Consider the following 18,502-nt stretch of genomic DNA (forward strand, 5'->3'; position numbering starts at 1 on the left):
GGGGTAACAATCGCCACTGAGCGGTGTGCACCAAGTTCGATCGCTTCCACTGCTGGGCTGGATGTTTTCAAATGACGTTCATCAATCAAGTGATAAACATCAAAGTGGCTACCAAAAAATGAAAGGTACGCAAAAACGGTAAAGGTGGATCGAGAAATTGTGGAAGGAGAGGTGGTTGACAGTAAAAAAAGGATAATTTGTTTTATCAACTGCTGGCGTAATTGGGAAATGATACGATTCAATTAGGATTTTTCGACTGGATTCTAAACCAATTGTTGCAATCATTAAAAATTCTCTCAGTGGAATGAAATACGGAATCATCATTATTTCTGTATAAACCATTATTTTACTGGTAATACATGGACTAGCTTTTGTATTTTTTTAAATCTTCAGCCTGCGAATTTTTTAAAGTGCAGCAAAAAGTTTCCGTGCACAACGTGAAATGTCTTGAGATAGAAGGAAACCCAACAGACAGTCAGATAGTTGCGTTGAACGCATTCCGGTCGAATTTTCCGAAACAAAGGCCTTCGTACTCCCCGGACCGCAGCTAATTGGACTGTTTTGCTTATCGCAACGTTCAAAGAGATTCTGATAGAACGTCCAGCAACAGTGGGTTTAATCACAAAAATAATATACATTTTTGCAGCCCTCCCCAGCGACCCGGTTGCCTGGGTTTGGCTCCTGGTTCCGGAGCTGGGGCGTAATCCATGCCTAAGGCGAATATTTTTAATATTTTCAATAGATAGATATGATACAAATAGCCACTCTTTTTACAAAAATAAATGGTACAAAAAGATACATTTTTCAAATGAAGTAGTTAACTGTCAAATTTACCTTGAACACCCTGTACCAGTAAAATCTGGATTTTACAATTGCACTAGTTTCTCACAGTTTCAGTTGAAATATTATTTATCAAAACTCATTTAAATCTGCTTGAAATATTTTGACCTCAATTGTTATTGCAATTTGATTTTTTTAACTAATCTTGATATTATTAACCGGGGCTCAAGTATCATCTGGGCCGTTCCCCCATAGTTAGAACTGACTATCCAACTGTGACGTATCAATAAGTCTAGTAAGCCAAAAATGACAGGCATGACCTTAAGAAAGACCGAGAGACCGAGTGCCGGAAAAAAGAAGAAGAATACTATTCAAAAACATTTTTTTGTTTCTCGTGGAACTGTGAGACGAACCGCAGGGCGGATATGAAAATATTTAAAATTGTAAAAATAAAATTTGGTAAAAACGGGATAGTGAGAAAATGATCCGATATGAAAAATACGATGACAAAAATACTTGAAACATCGTGGGAAAACGTAAAAAATCTTAGAAAAACGCTGTAAATATAGGGTATTATGTTAAGAATTTAAAAAATTTTTTAAATAGAGACGGACCGGGTCTATTCATATTCAGAATTTGCATTAAACCTGTAATCATAAGAATTACAAATAAAAACTCGAATCTAGGCAATTTTAAAATAGATTTGCAACATCTGCAACAACATGCTTTTGCATATAAATCCATCCAATACATGGTTAATTTTATAGAGGCCATATTTAAATGGTCACCACTGTTTACGTAGTTCAGTCCGTTTTGGTCAAGTCGAGTTTACATGAGCAACTGTCAAATGTAAGAGCTTGATGGAGATGATTGAACTATTCTTTCATAAGTTACGCCAACAAGGACTTCGATGTAGAGGCCTGACTTCGATGTCCAGTACATCATCTTCTTCTTCGTCGTTGACACTAGAACCTCCAGAGGTCTCGGCCTGCTCCAGAGGTCCTGTGACTTGATTTAACCCTTAGCAAAGAAGTCAGCTCTACATAAAGGGGAGGCGATCTGGATGGGATTTGAGCCCCGGCCCTGCCGTATGAAGACCGGCACCGCTGTCGCATATGCCACCGAACCGCCTTCTAGTACATCATCACTGTGCATAAAAACTATCACCTTAAAGTCGACGGTGTACACTGGACTTAAAGATCAAGCTGTGGGAAAAAAGTGTTTGTAAACAAAACTATTCGGAAAAAACATTCTCTGCTCTGGCATTTGCAAACATTGTAATAAAACATGCTCCATTGGAACAGCACGCGAAATAATTCGCAAAACACCAGATTCCTATCCCAGCATCCCATACCAACTCCAAATCCGCATTCCGAGCAGTACAATACTGCCCTACTAAAGCAACATCAAAACCAATGTTAACGATGTTTAACAATCTTCCCAGCCCGTCCTATCGATGATTCCCCACGGCCGATAACAGTCAATCACGTTCGCCCGTAAGACAATGTTTCTATTAATTCCTATGACATGGCAATATTTTACAAGCCGCGAGTGTGCCATAAGCTATGAGGTTCTCGTAGAACCATCCTCCCTACCGTGTGGTCATTTCCAAGGCTTGACGAAAAAGGATGGTGATCTCCGCGGTGGACTGCTGCATGATCTGCAACACTCAATCATCGGCGAGATATATTAGACGCTCTTTATGCTGCTCACAGCGTGAACTCTGGGATCTGCGTCGTCGTCGACGTCGGCGTTGTGGTTGTTGCAGCTGATTTGAAAATATCTGCAGTCTCATATCAGCCCAGCATGAAGTTGATTAATTGAAGCTTAATAAATCTGGTTAAACACTTCTACCGTTTCCCTGCCAACGATGTGGACGATGATGACGATGATGATGATTATGGTATGGACACACGTTCATGTTTAATGTCTTGATCAGTATCTGAAGCTGTTTCATCCATTTAGTAAAAAACACTCCCAAACACACAGCCGAGCCCGAGTTATGTTTGGGAAAGGGATGATCTGTAAACCACGCCTTTAGAACCGAGCTACTCATATGCGTGGAAAACTATTTCAACTGTGACGATCGCACCTAATTGTTCAGCTGGAGGGGGTCAAACTTCGTACGGTCAAAGGCGTACGGAAAGTTGCTTGAAGCAAACAAAAACATAAACCTCCCCCCCCAGCCACTACACCAGTAGTCGCGTTTGTTCATCCCTTCCACGTGCATTGCAGGGACGTGGAGCTTCACCTGAACCACTTGCAGCACCACGGAAGCCACTGAAGCGAACATGAAAAGAGGGAGGTCGTTTGAAATAATTCACCACCTGCATTTGTGAACCCAATGGCCAACCCGGAATGAAGTCAAACATTCAGCTATCTCTGTTCCCGGGAATCGAAACCGGAGTAATCGCACCGATCTCACCATTAAAATTTAATTGAAATCACAACCGAGTACAGAGTGCCCCGTACGGGAAGCGAACCTGAAGACGAACTATGTTAATTAAATACCATTCCTTATTTGGCGACGCAAGATATTGGAACGATTGCAATGATGGCGAAAGGCACGAGCCCCAAGCCAGTCGCCCGACCGGGGAATTTGAAGCTCGATCGATCGTTTTAATTGAGAATTTTCCAGCAGAAGTTTTTCCGCTGCTGCACCTCTGCGGCAACAAGAATGCTACAGGCACGTGGCAGATGCTGCGGTTCGGGTAGTTGATACCATTGCTCCGATGCCTTAAACGGTATGTTTGCGATCGACAGCCAATCATTCGCATGCGTTGAATCATGTTTTAATTATCGCTCACCGAACGGTCACCAAATATGGGTGAGATATTCCAGTTTGCTGCAGGCACGAAATGGCTCACTGTGGTCGTTTAATCATCATTAAACACGCCAGAGTTCTGGTGATGCGTGTGGTCTTTATCAGGCAACTATCGACACGTAACGATCATTTCACTCTCAATCATTATTTTGAAACTATCGTCAGATCAATCTGAATCTTGATGTGTACACTGGACGGGTAGCTGACAATCCATTTTGTTGAACAAACCCCTTCAACAGATAACGGGGAGCCAATCGATCAATCTTGATGAAGAGTGTGTGTGTGTCCATCCAAATGACTTCATCGCTATCAATCGCCAATCTGCAAACAAGAGAAGGATCAGAAGCCACAAAACAAACATTGGAAGGAAGGTCATCTGGCTGTCACTCAGCTATCTCCGTTCCCCAGCTATTTCGGGACAGGTTTTACGGTACCGAGTTCCTTGTTTCTTCAGCTGATTTCTCTTTCCTGTCGAACCTGTAACCCGAGTGCGTCATCGGGACAAACGGGTTCGCCGGTTGAAAGGAAACGAATTCACTTGTCTGCCTGACACCGGTGGCGAGTTGCGCGTCATCCGGAGATAAATCACGCAACACAACAGTCGGAAGATATGCAAATGACATCTCCCCAGACAACAGAGACCAACTTTGGAAATCGGAAAGGATATCCTGTCCAACGAGAGAGAGACAGAGCGAGAGTCGAAGCTCAGATGATCGCGTGTCTCTTATCCTTGTTGCGTGTGGTTCAAAGAGCTCTGGACGCTCTTTCCCGACAATCTTCCAGCCGTACGACTTCATTACAAGTTGTCGTACATCGCACAAGAGCTGCATCAGTAATTGAAAGATGTACTCCGGCGATGAATAGTCATTGGACGCGTGGCAGATTTACATGTCCCAACAGCGCAGACACCTTTTTCTCTGCCGGTCGAAACAAACCCTTGCTCTAAAAAGTTTGCAACTTGTCTTATTTTACTAAGTTCAAGCTCTGAACTCAATTTATGATCCCATGACCACCCCACCGGAAGTGTTTCAAGAGTTTACTGCTTAACGGAGACCATAAAACAGGTGCGCAGACCCTTTTCTCGCTAGCTACTCCGATTTCGCTAACGCTAATTTATGTGATAAGAAATCATTTTCATGTAATTGATTTCTCCTTCCACGACGCACGCTCAAAGACACGCCAGGGTAGATCATAAAAAAGCAGATGTTATAAATGTCACCCGTTAAATGATCAAAGCAAAATGCTGATCAAATTATCATACGTTAAACGTTGTCGTTGTTCTATGTGCCTGCTGTGTTGTTGTTGTCGGTGAGGTACCTCCTTCCACACTGACCACACCCGACTTTGCGGGCGGTTTTATTTTCTACCAGCTTGCCAGGGTTTACTTTATTGCAGGTGCTTTGTTTAATATTCCGAGATGGTTGTGGGGCTTTAATTACTTGTTGTAATTAAACATACGCTTGGAATGGTGTTGAGTGGAGTTGGAGGAACGGCCGGTAGAAAACTTATTGATAAAAGCCCAGCTGATGTTGTTTATGTTAAAGTGTGATGTGTGCTTTTTATATTAAAAATTTCTTGAGCAGTTTTATTTATCGTATCCGCACTCGTAAATATGATTCGTTTTTTCATATAAACTTAGACCTGAACAGCCCCAGGCAATGTGCAATCTTATCGTCAGCCACAACTCTTTTCCTGAGCAATCCACTGTCCGGTCCTTCTCACCAATTCCTACGAACTGTCATTCGGCCCAAGCATGCTGGGACCAGAAGCTGCCCTCGAAAAGTAGCACCGTGGAACACCTTTCGAACCCCTGCTGACTCTTCACACTTTGCTTTCGATCTTGAATCTTGAAGTTCAAACGAATTCCTTACCTCACGAAGAGTTTAAAGACGAAGAAGGAGGCGAATAACGAGCTTTGATAATCGAAGGCTTAGAGTGAACTTTTGCTCCCGGGAAAAGAGGAATTCCCTCGGGGAGAGCCGGTGAACATTAAGTACTGATAATGCTTAATTGTGGTGTAAAATATGTTGTATTGGAATTGCAATCGTAGTTCGCTACATTCCAGCGCGTATTAAAATGTATCATTCGATAAGTCCACGTACATTATTGGTCGCTCGAAGTACTCAAGACCCTTCGTTATTTCCACCTTGAGCTCTTATAATGGTAATGGAATCAATAGCATTGCTCCAATATTTTATCCAACAAGGAAAGCAAACCTCTACACAATGCCCCATATAGCGTTAGGCATTCGCAGCGTTATCAGTTCACGTGAGCTTCATTAGCGAAGTTAGCCAGGCTCTTACCGATCGAGTAAAGCATAAGTCCAAGTGCTCCTAGTTTCGCCTCTTTGGTTGGCATTTCTGCTTCAAATCATGATGGAGATATTGCTCACAACCGCTTCTGCCCACAACGATTTCAAGAAGTCGTCTGGAGCTCCACACAAACTCTCCACCTCACATTCCACATCCAGCAAAGCGAGAGAGAGAGAGAGAGATAGAGAGAGAGAGAGAGAGATGAAGCTTTGCGATTCCCCGGGTCGTCCGGTTTATTCTTTATTTTCTATATATTTAGATCGCTTTCGGTGCTGGCGGGAATTGAAACAGATACAAGCTAATTTAAATACAAATGTTGTGCAATGGCACAAATGAAATGTCTGAAGCTGGTCCCGAATCGGCAGGACGTCTTCCAGTAGCAGTGTGTCCACAGGAAGACCCCCCAAAGTGAGTCGAGCTGGGTCGGGCTCGGGTTAGCGAGCCCTCCAAGAAGCGCGCAAGTCGCGATCCGATCAGCTTGATACCGAGGCTCTCGCTGCTCGATGTTTCATAAAACAAACAGTCCATTATTGAAATGAAATCGCGATCACCGATTTCGTTGGCGAGGCACGCGATGTCTTTTTTATCGCTCGTTTGTGTGCCGTGCATCGTGCAGAAGTCATATTTTTCGCGCAAGTATTTAGGTTAATAAAGTGTGTTAAATGTAAGGAGGAGACATTCCTTCCTCAGCTAGGAGTTGCTTCGAAAAACAAATTATTCCTTGACGCGCACTCACTCCGGTTGCATCGTAAAGCACTGGCTAATTGTGGCTCGGGAAGCACTGGACAGTGAGTATAAACACAGTACACAATTACAATAATTAACGACCCCATTTCTGTGTGATATCTCGCGCAAATCGTGAGCGCAATCGTCGTCCGTGTCGTTCCGAATGTCGCCGTCGGTCGCGTTTGGTCGGCGTGGCGCTAATTATTATGTCACTCGGATGCATAAACATTGCTGCGCCAGTAGTTGGGCTGAGTGCTTCTGGTTGGTCGTTTATTGCACCGATCTTGGTCGAACCGTCCCAAACTGTCAACCGTCTGCAGCAGAGTTGTCTGCGTCAAAGCTGAGCCACAAAGAAGGAATTGGTTCGAATTGATTGAATCGAGCTTTTCGAGTTTCTAAACGGATTCGGTTGGAATCGTTAGCGAGCTTCTGCTCTGGTGAGTAATGCTCCAACTCGTTTTACCCTGAACTGCTCCTCAATCCTTGTCACTGAGCCCACTTTCTGTCCGTTTGCAGTTGAAAAATAGTAATTGCGTCTAATAATAAAAATTAGCTTATCATCGTTCGGCGTCCTGGAGCGGTGCTTAGACACACACGAAGATGATAGGTCTGGGTAGGGAAATGGATGGAAAGCTACGAATTTGCATAAGCCATGGAGGGATTAGGGATAGGAATTTCTATGCGATTATCGAGAGGAGCATTAATTGAATCGTTTCCTGAGCGAAAATGGCCCATAATTGTGCAATTATCGTTGCTTTGACGTGCCGTCTCGGTTGGTGGGACATTGCTAAAGCTCTCCGTATGATATCAACTACTTGAAACGAAAGCAACAGATGTCTGCGAAGAATCAAAGTTCATCCATTTGGAAAATAGGTCCACACGATAGAGCTAGAGACACATCGGTCTGGAATATTGGTAGGAAACTCTCCTATGCCCTTCTGCAGTCCTCTACAGTTGGTTCTTTGTGCGATCAGATTAGCAACAGAGCGTCAACAAAACAAAGCAAAACCTCATCCAGACAAGTGCAACCAACCGTTTCGGACATTCCTTTCCAGAAAGTTTACCTTCACAAACCCAAAATCCTTTACTCCTCGCGTACAAGGAAGTCTCCCTGGAAGCTGGCCCACAGGCTGCCATGCGATGTGCATAAATCTGACCAATGCAAATACTGGTGGAATGTGTTTGGTAATCTGGTCTCTCCCCTTCGGTTAGAGGCCTAGTCACACCGCCTATCTTGATGATATGTTTCGGCCCACACAAAAACATGCCCATTTGCACCTTACTGTGTGCGAACGTGGAATCCGTCGTGGCAGCCGAGGGCAGCGTCACACACACACCGTTGGACCCTAGCTCCTTGTTACTCGGACTGACTGGACCGGACTGGATGTGTATGATTCATGATGGCGATAGGTTTGGTAATGGTGGGACTGGTGACTGGGGTTTGGTTGCTTGTAGCATGGAGTCTTTCCGAAACACTGGCCGACATCGAAACAGGTGCCATTAAATGGAAGTTCACGACTGTTTGCACAGCTGTCGTCGTGTTGTAACTAGCTAGGGTTTGAGAAGAGATAGGTGAGTTTCTTGTGAGAGAATGAAACAGGTGAATCATATTTTCTAGAAGTCTTTAGGAAAGGTGCTATAAAGTGAGGAGAAAGAACGTAGTAATATTGCTTAAACTGAGTATATTCCACTCTCAATTTCCCCAGTCAAAAGAGCCGTCAGGTGTCCTTTGTGTGGGGCTTCTCTGTTATCCAGCCAAACGATCATCAAAGTTCCTTCACAACGATCCGATATGCAAAGTTAGGTCTCTTCTGTAATGTTTTCCCATTGTTTGAATCGAGATAAGATCCCTGATTTTGATCATCTTAGCCGCCTTTTTTCCAAGTCTTTCTCAAGTGTGCGCCCCCCTCCGTCTTGGAGCTCGAACAAGAAGTGATCACACGTTTGCTACTCAATTTGTAAGCACTTTGCACGGGTCGCACCTTGTTGCTGCATCTTGACCATGTTTGTCGTTGAACGCGCTCAGTAGCCACGTTATTACCATTTAGCAAACTAAGACCCCCAACCACACACCGTTGAGGTGGTCCCGGCTGGAACCCCCGATTCAAGCGTCCCATGACATCCCTATCTAGCTGTCCAGACTAGGATCTCCAACCTCCAACGATCATCGGAATGATAATAAGGCAACGGCAAACCGGTGGGAGATAATAATTAGACAGCCATAGCAGAGACACCCCGATGGCAACGTTGCGTGAGGTCGTTCGAGGCCAGCTCTCGTCTGCTCATCTGCATCGCCCATGTTTGATCCGAGATTAATCGCCGTCACATCCAGAAGCTGTTGTGAACCGCGATGCACACCCCACCGAGACAACTACACAGAGTAACACTTTTCCAGCTTTGGTTGTAAGCGTCGGAAGCGTTCTCCACCGTAATGTACCAGCGCACAGTTGGGAGACGACACCATGCCGGGATGTCTCGACCGGGTCCTCAATCAGCCTTGAGGGTAGCGCACGACCATATTCCCAGAATCGCAACATAACTGTCCGTTTCGTGTGTAATGATAAATTATAATTCCATTACACATGGATGCCTCCGTGCATTTGCCGTGGCTTAGCGGTACAATGTTGCGACGGTTTGCTGCGCACACGATCGCAAGACTTCAGAGGGCAAGACAGTGGACGAAGATGTCGCCCTGAAGCCATCCGCGGCCGTACCGTTCGATCCGAGGGAAGCAGCAATTGATTAATAGTATGGGCACACTTCTGCTTTAATTACAACGCAATCATCACAATTTGCAAGTCATCTGAAGTCGTCCTGCTGATGCTGCTGATGTGGAGCGAGATTTTCCACGGTCTCATTCTCAGCCTGCTTAAAGCTTAATGGTCGATTGATCGAAGATAACGCTGTGAAACGCATCGGGCGCAACATGGAGCAACATGCCTAAATGGTAGTAGGCATGAGGATCGCAGATACGCTCAAGGTAACAAACAATAAATCATGACTTTGTACCATTCGTTGGCAGTGTGTCAGTGTGGTAGCTGTTGATGATTGTACGAATCCGTTTAGCGCATGAAAGGACTTCTGTCACACCCTGTACGGTTTTCATCACAGTCCGTGCAGATATCAGCACATTTTGAAGCTTCTAGTAACAACTCACTTAATCCAGTGATCAGCAAAAATGGAGTTGCTTACGCTCATCTATATCGTCTTCGAAATATTTGGCCTTGATTAATAGTTCTACCGGCTACAAAACCAGATCAGGAGCTACGAAAGACGCTTGAGACTCCAACAAGCACGATTGTTTATTGCACTTTAAATGAGATTCTTACGACTTAGTCGTGAGAATCTTCGCTACCAAATCGCACTCAAATGATAGCTTCCCCTAGTGGCCACACCTCGTACAACCGTTCGTCGGGGCCCTGTTTGGAGCCTCGCAAAACAAAAATCGGTTAACCAACTAGCTCCAGAAAATGAAATACCTGCCAGGCTCTGCTGCTGCTGCTGCTGCCGTGGGTTGTAATTTAGCGGAATGTTGATAGCGGTTTATTATGCCTGGAAGCGCACGAAAATCGCGCTGCATCGCGTTACGAATCTCCCTCGACATTGTGAAGCAACTCGACTCGAGTGCGGGGCGCAGCGAAGGAAGCAAAAAATGATTAGCTACTCGTGGAGCACAGAAATTGGGTTGGAAAAAAATATAAAGCTTCCACCCGCAGTACCCACATCTCCTCGTTGTGGTCATTTTAATCACCATCATTTACGGCGATACGAAGGACCGGTGTACCGCAGACGACCGCTGACATTTTGCACCGACCGGCCAGCACTGACCTGTTTGACCCAATTTGTACGCCCGTCCCTCGGTACCACCGATGATGACGGCACAATTAGCCGATCGCCGAAGCGTTAGTAGGTGCGATTTTTTGTTTTTATCTACTCCGTAGCACCGTGCGCTACGCTTCTTCTGCAGACAAGCTACAACCGTGAGCGTGAAAACAACGTGATTGAAATCGTTCATTTAGTGGTACAACAAACGTGTGCGATGGGCAATTTTTCCTCCAATTTTTTGTTTAGTTCCATCCCTCCGGGGGCCCTCAGGAATGAAGTTTCATCGTTCACGAGGGCAAAACATATGGGAGAGAGCGTCTGCTGGTAAGGCTGGTCAGCATCTACCAAACTCGTGCCCCGGGGCCGACCATCGCCTCACGAGCTCCTGGGCCAATGTCGGGCGAGAATGAAGCTTACACAGCAACACGCGCCAGTTCACTTGACACACACACACACACCGGGTGAAGGGCGAATAAATTCCATCGCACTGCACAAAGTGCACCACATTCCGGAGATCTCGCACCGAGTTCCACCTCCTCCAGCAGGCTGCCATCGATTCCAAAGTGCGCAATCGCTCCCACAGGAACGCTAGCGCACATCGTGGCATACACACATGCTGGAGAAAACAGGATGAAAGCTAGCAACATTCTATTTACCCTCCAGCGGTGTGTGTGCGCAGGCGTTCGTACATGTAAAATATATCAGAATCGCAATGAGATTATGTTAATGAACCCAATAAAAGGGTAATAATATCGATACTTACGAATCGGTCCTTGCGTGGTGCTTAGCAAGCATCTCTCCATGCTTTACTATTAGCGGATTGTACACTCGTTTGCCCTACAGACACGCGTGGCACGCCTGGTGAAACGGATGGCTGATGGATCGTTCGATTAAACGACACGGGGTCCTCATTAATGCGCAGCCTTGCGGGTGCGTACGGAAGTGCCACTATCGGTTACTCATTTTCTGCACCACGCAGCGGTTCCTTATTTGTGCTGGACGGAGACATTACGAAGATCATTTATGTTCTGGTGATAGGTTTTATTTTCTGTTGCGGTAATTATGCGAGAAGCTATTAAGAAACACAGCTATTACGGCCTATTACAGCAGGGGTGGATGTTTGAAGCATTTCCAGCAGGTGGATTCGTTATTATATGAAGAATGTTTTCACGTTATCCTTAGCCCATGAATGATGTTGAGTGGATTGAAATACACAAAATCTGCATCATAATTTCGGAACGAAAGTGTAAACTTATTTGGGCGACCTGTTGGCCACCGTTAAGGTCATCACACAGCAGGACCGGAAATCAAATCCCATCCAAACCCCGCCTCTCCATATGCAGTCTTCACTATCCTTCTACGGATAAAATTAAGTCCAGGAAAGCCAGAAATGGCTAGCCGAAACCTCTCGTGTTTGAAGTATAGGGCCAAGGACGAAGATGAGTCTTTATAAAAACAGCATCAGTAATAGTGATAGCGTTATGCTACTGAAATACTTCTTGTTTTAAGTGAGCACGCATTCGGCAACTAAGTGTCTACACAATCTTGATCACACATGCTTAGTATTGCAACTTTTAATACACAGAAAACCAGGTCTCGGCCTGTCATTTTTGGCTTTCTGTGACTTGATTTTACCCGTCCGTCGCCGAAGGTTGCTGTTGCCTCGGCCACCGGACCGCCGCGATATTCCAAAAAATATTTTAAGATTTTTTTAATTTAGAGCTCACCGAATGAACATGCTCGATTCTTTGCTGCAGGAACGAGGCAATGACTACACATAAGGTTAAGAAATAGTTTAAATACTATAAACTAAATCTCGGCGCTCGGATTTTATGGCTTCAGCCCAAAGTGCATCAAAAACTCAAAGATTTCTAGTGATTGTTGAGTAACTTAGAGGCTTGTGGACATTTCCCTACAGCTAGAAAAGTCCTCTGACATTTACCTCCCGCAGAGACTACATAACATCAAAACGACAAACTATTGATCTATCCGCAACTAAATCCTGACAAAAGCGCCCTCTATTGGAAAAAAGATAAAGCTCCTTCCCAAAGCAAAGGCGCATTCAGTGAGTGCATGTCAACTTCAGCTGAGCATAACACACCAAAACTAAGCCTGAACCTCAATCGATGAAGTTTTTTCACACACACCTTGTCAGCTGTCATGTTTTGCACCGAAAACAATCGTTTGAAAATAAATTAATCCACCATAAAATTAACAATACCTTCAACCAGCCTCCATAAGATGATTCATTTGCGGGATTGAATTCTCCCATGTGCAAGAAAAACAATCCCCACATTCGCACACCACACAAACCACACACATGCTAACGGTAAAGTCGCGAACACCCGCGCGACCTCACCCGCCCGACCATCGGGCAGGCAACGGGAACGGCGGCATTGTTAACACGATCGTCACCACAGAACCCGGTGGTGCTGCTAGCTAGCTAGCTGTTGCTGCTGCCGCTACCGTTGCACATAAATCAGTTTAATTAATTTGTGCTACATGCGCACGGAATGAACACATTCGGTCGCTTCCATTGAGTCGATTCTAATTTCGCTGCATTTTATCGTGGTGGTGTTTGCTGCTTGGCTCAAATTCGCCGACGATGTGTGCTGCTGCTGCTGCCTGTGTAGCGTGAACACGAGACGACGCTCCATTCATTCGCCGCCTGTGACGCCTAGACACAAAAAAGCAACCCACCCCGACCGAAAGAAAAGACACCTCGCTAGATTTAGTGCTCTCGATCGAGATGTATCGATGTATGTAAATTGGTCCATATCGGAGGACCATTTTCTTGTGTCAACGGCTGCTGTACCATAGCTTTTTTTTTAGCTCTCGCTCTCTATTCGGCTTCCGTGCTCTGTTTGTGGCTGCTGCTCAATCTCGGTGCACGGTGGAACCTCCACGGTAAAGTCGATGGTCGTTCTCCACCGCAGACACTTCAAACATAACGTCACCGAGAACCTCCGACTCACATTCGTAAACACATCTCGCGATGGTAATGCCAACGGGGTCAAGAATTTCTCTCCACACCGCTGGCGCAGCAGGCAACACATCCTGCAAGAAGAAGGTGGTGACTGCAGCGGGGCAAGGAAACATTTCGTACATCGAAGAAGCAAAAAAAAAACATACACACGCCGACGATGCTGGCCATGTAAATATTTTAATTTTTGTGATTCCACCACCACGATTACGCGCGCGCGCGCTCACTCGAAGAGGAGGAGTAGTGGGACACACTCGTTGTAATGGCACGCCTTAACGGCTTCTTGCGGTTGTTAGGGCGGCCTTTTGATTTCGTTCCGCCAACCCAGGCGGCCAGACGGGGTCTCTGGTCGCCCCAAATCTCCGTATTAGAGCAGCGTTGTACTTACAACTCGTCCGTGACATGTTCGCGAAAAGCAGAAAAGAAAATCACTCCACTCAATTGGGATACGAGCATCACGTTTTCATGTGCTGATTCGGGTGAAGATTTCCTAACGAACAGCCGTAATGTACTGTTTTTTTGGGATCTGTACACGGTTCGGTTTCAAGTTGGGACTGTTGGGAGGAATTGTTGAAACAACATCATACGCTACGAGAACTATGTTATTCAATATCGATTGTAAGATGGATCTGGCTTCCCGCAGGTTCTTTGGTCTGTGTGAGTACGTAACTAGCGTTTTATTAGATCGCATTACTCGACCATGCCAATATGTTCTTTTGATTCTGTAAACTAGAGCATAGATGCTGATGATGCACTACCTAATACTATATTATACTATAACTGCATGATGAGGTCATTTGGGGATGCGAGCGGCGAGCAGTCATATTAGATTCATCGCAACAGATAGATAAGAGGAAAAGTCCTTCAAAAAAGCACTCCAATCATCGAGCTATCCGTGACTCGGATCCTGTCAATTGCTGATGACATAGACATCATTGGTTTGAGGCTCTCATATCGCGAAAACCAAAATGATGGTGGCATCACCAGCGGCCAGTGCTGATAAACATTGATTTGCGCAGGGGTGATGTACAGATAGGTGACCGCATTTTCGTCCTAAACTTCACCTATCTGTGGTCAAAAATCAGTACCGACAACAACTGACCGCTAACGCCTGAGGAAACTTCTCCACTCAAAATGCGTGTCCTCACGGACGAAGCTGGGACGCCTCTAAGACTTGGACTCTGTAGAAAACTGACGAAGCCCTCTTAGCCGCGTTCGAGAGGAAGATACTCACAAATATTTTTGGCCCCGTATGTAAGGACAATGGAGGAGCGGCTTCAATGATGAGCTTTACGAACAGTACGATTATCATTTATCGAATTAGACTCGCCAGGCTCCGGTGGGATGATCATGTCATGAGAATGGCACCGGACCACCCAACCCGGAAAGTCCATTTAGTCCATCCACATGGACAGAGGATCCCAAAATTGAGATGGAGTTAAGATGATGTTGATTTGTCCGCCCGAACGGCCAAGATATTGGCTTGGCAGACAACAGTGCTAAACCGTAAGCGGTACCGAAAATTGTTGAAGCAGACCAAGACTGCGAATCGGTGAGACACTACTGATTATAGAGTAAGTAAGTATCTAAAATACATCAAATAACATCGCATCGTTAATCAAAGAATTAGACGATTTGCTGTTATGGGAGTTTAGACATTCTACGGAAGGACTCTTATCCCAGAATTCACGCAATGTTCCTACTGCATTGAAGCAATATTTCAGTACATCAGTTTTGCTGAATTATAATCTCTTCAATGTCTACTACTCTAATTCGCAGACCTACAACTTCGTATCGTAAAGCAGAGTAGTCTATCTCCCATTCAGTGAGATTTTAACCAACACCGACCAGCTTTCTGAATCATATCTTGTAAAAGCCACCCTGGAGACTTTTCCCAAAGCATATTTTCCTTCGCCAAAATCCTACTGCTTTGATTTTTTTACGATCAGCCACCGCTCGTTTGCCAGTGACATTGGATATGCAATAATTTATCGCTGCATTCAAATGTAGCTTCTAGCCACCGTATGCGACACGAACCACATATCCCATCCGCCCATTCATCCCTCTACGGGGAACGGGAGGCGTGAAAACGTGCGCGCACATTACGCGAAAATTTAACGCAACCCATTTATGTGCGCACCTTTGGAGCAGTGCGTCTCGGCGGCGTAGCGAGCGTGTGGACCTGTGGACCAGACAAATGAAAAATATACCCTAAGCTACAGCGTCTAGGCACGACCCAGCACACGGCTCAACAAAACGGTAGTAAATTTAAAATTGATTTTTCAATTCGCCCATAAATTTTCCTCGTATGTGCGCACACACACAGGCGCGATCAGTGCCATTCATTCTTGGAGCAAGGGAAAATGTGGAGAAATTATCACGCAGCCTGTACTACCGTGTCGAAGGGTACACTGGTGGTCACCATCATCATACGGCAGGCGGGTCAAATCGGCCGTTGCAAATCGCGGCAAAAGCGTTAGCTGAACTGGTTCGCGAAGAGAGTGAGATCCGATCTAGCGCGATCCGATGGGGAAGCTGTTCGTGATCTAGCTGTAATCACACGGAAACAGAATTCCGGTGTTGCACGTCAACGGTTCGTGTAGACTTTCTTCCGGACAGGTTTTTCTTCCTATGTGTGTGTGGATCGCACACCACCACCGTCGCATACCGGGTCGGGTGTCGTTCGAAGGGCACCGGAAGGAGGATAGGGCGAGCGTACACTGCGTACACGACCCGCGCATATTTCTTCGTCGAACTTTGAAACGGTTGTGGTTATAATTAATGGCCTCAGCACGACCCGGTGCAGAGGCGGCATTTCTTCATACTCCTTATCGATGTCGATACGGCTGCAGAAGACTCTGCAATGTTAACCTTCAAACGAGCCTTTGCCTATGCAAACACTATAACTATTTAATTTTATGAATCTGTTGATTGCTTCTTTAAGGAATTCTTCCAGAATTACTATCAACTTCAAAAAAATATCACATTGGAATGTTCCCTCGCCGCTTTCCACACCAATTAAGCCTTCTCAGGTGCCCCCCCCCTAACACACCTAACGAGCGTGCCTGGTTTCCTCCTCAAAACACCACTGTAAAGCTGTTACCCATTTCTTCGCGAAATATTTCCCATGTCTAAACGATCGCCTCCATGTCTTCGTCCTCGCGTCGACCACTTAACTGCATAAACACATTTTCCCACTTTACCGGTCCGTGATTTATAGATCACTCCGCGTCTCCTTCAACAGCCGCTCTTACCCAACTGACATCCCCGGAGGCAGCCTCTAGCAGTTGCAAGTGTGCCGGCTTAAATTGGCACACGCATCATACACGCGAAAAAACATACACACAATTCGCCATATCGCCGCCAGGATAATCAACCGCGGCGGTCAACCCGAGAAGATCACGGCGACGAGAAGACATATGGGGTGAGATTTTTCTCCTCACTACGGCATGTTCGTGTGTGTGTGTGTGTTTTATTTTTTTTTCTAGCCCCACTCGAGGGCACAAAAAGCCCCGTATAAACGATGGGCGAAGAAACATGCGCCAGTACCACCATAAGTACCCGTCGTCATTTCATAGCTTTTAGGGCACATTCTTTTGCACACTGACACTGTCTGGGCGACTGTGCTGCAACTTCACGCGAGCCTCAGGATTCTTGCCTTACAATGTCGAACGATAATTGATGGTCTATTGTTTTCCCGTGGTTCGAAATCGTTCACAAAACACCTACGCTCCCCCCTTTACGCGCTCTTCGAACGTTCCCCGACACACTGGAATCGGTCGCGGCACAGGAACATAGATGTCATATTAATTTGATCGTATATTCCAATAAATTGAAATGTTCCATAATTTATTGATTATTATATCGCAGCGCGTTTGTTTCTTTAGTTTTCTCTCTTTCTCTCTCTCTCTCTCTCTCTCTCTCTCTCTAACGCCCCTATTTTCAGCTCCGGTGACTCCGTTGTCGACGACGGTGTCGTGAAATGTCATTATCGTCTCTTCACGCGGTGCGCAAACAACCGTCGTCATCGTCGTTGCAGCCGACCATCTTTGAACGGGGTCGATCGCAAACGATCAGCAAAACCGATCAAGAACCCCCGTTTTGCCCCGCACGCGCGCATGGAGCGAAACCTTCCCCCCAAACCGTACTGCGTACTGCGAAGGCGGACAATGAGACATAATATGGCGGTGATGGCCGTCCGGTGTCCGGAGAGACCCCTGAGAGGGCAGGAATTCCTGTTGTGTCTGTTGCGCTCGGGATCGGGACACTTCCCCATAGCGCGCGATTACTGCTGGTGGTGGTGGTGGGGACGACGCTGGACGGAGGAGACAAAATCTTGGTGAGTGTATATACACTATTGAAACGTCTTAATATCATAAACAAGTCATAAAATGTGTGCGCGGATAAGCGGCGACTGCACGGGACTTCAAGGTGGAAGCGGCGGTATAAATGGGATATTTCACCGCATGTGACCATTATTGTGTGCGGGGAAGAATAATAGAGTTCATTAAAATTGATTCAGCTCACGGTGAGGCTTTTCTTCGGAAAGCCGTTACTTGCCCGGTCAGCGTTGGACAGGGTGGCAGACTGGACAGTTCAGTCCGTAGACGTCCGTAGACGGCCAGGAAATGGACACTACTCTTTCGCCCGCGTCTGCGTGCAGAATGGATGGAAGGAATGAAGCGTCCTGCACCGGCAGCACTCTCACCGCTTCGCCCTGCTGCGGAAGCTGTCAATAAAGCTGACGTTTTTGAGACATTCCGCTAGAGGACGCTCGCGAGCGCAGTAAAAAAGTATGACGCGTCGCACAATGGTCGTTGCACGAAATGTCAACGGGGGGATTTTTTTTTTGCGCTCTTGCGTTGCCAGTTTTGCATGATAAATCAGTCTGCCGATCATTAGAGCCACATTGAAATCGAGCCTCAGATCAACTGACCCTTACACAGTGACGTGGTTTAGTGGTTGCGCGAAGAAAAACAAACTACCCCCGGGGAATGCCTTTGATGGGCTTCGATGGGCGACGGATCTCTGGATACTCTGATACGGGTTTTT

General features: G+C 45.9%; 1 protein-coding gene across 11 annotated transcripts in view; it reads right to left on the reverse strand.

Annotated features, from left to right (window-relative positions):
- Positions 1-18,502, reverse strand: part of LOC118506241 (protein cortex-like) — a 38,723-nt gene that overhangs the window by 10,056 nt on the left and 10,165 nt on the right. For 5 of the 11 annotated variants that reach the window (XM_036043113.1, XM_036043114.1, XM_036043111.1 and 2 more), the window contains exon 2: positions 11,231-11,462. The exons of the other annotated variants lie outside the window; for them this stretch is intronic. The gene's annotated coding sequence lies outside the window, so the exon portion shown is untranslated. The remainder of the gene's footprint in view (positions 1-11,230; positions 11,463-18,502) is intronic. 11 annotated transcript variants of the gene reach the window in all.

This window comes from Anopheles stephensi, chromosome 2 (genome assembly GCF_013141755.1).
Source record: "Anopheles stephensi strain Indian chromosome 2, UCI_ANSTEP_V1.0, whole genome shotgun sequence".
In the NCBI taxonomy this organism is placed as follows: domain Eukaryota; kingdom Metazoa; phylum Arthropoda; class Insecta; order Diptera; family Culicidae; genus Anopheles; species Anopheles stephensi.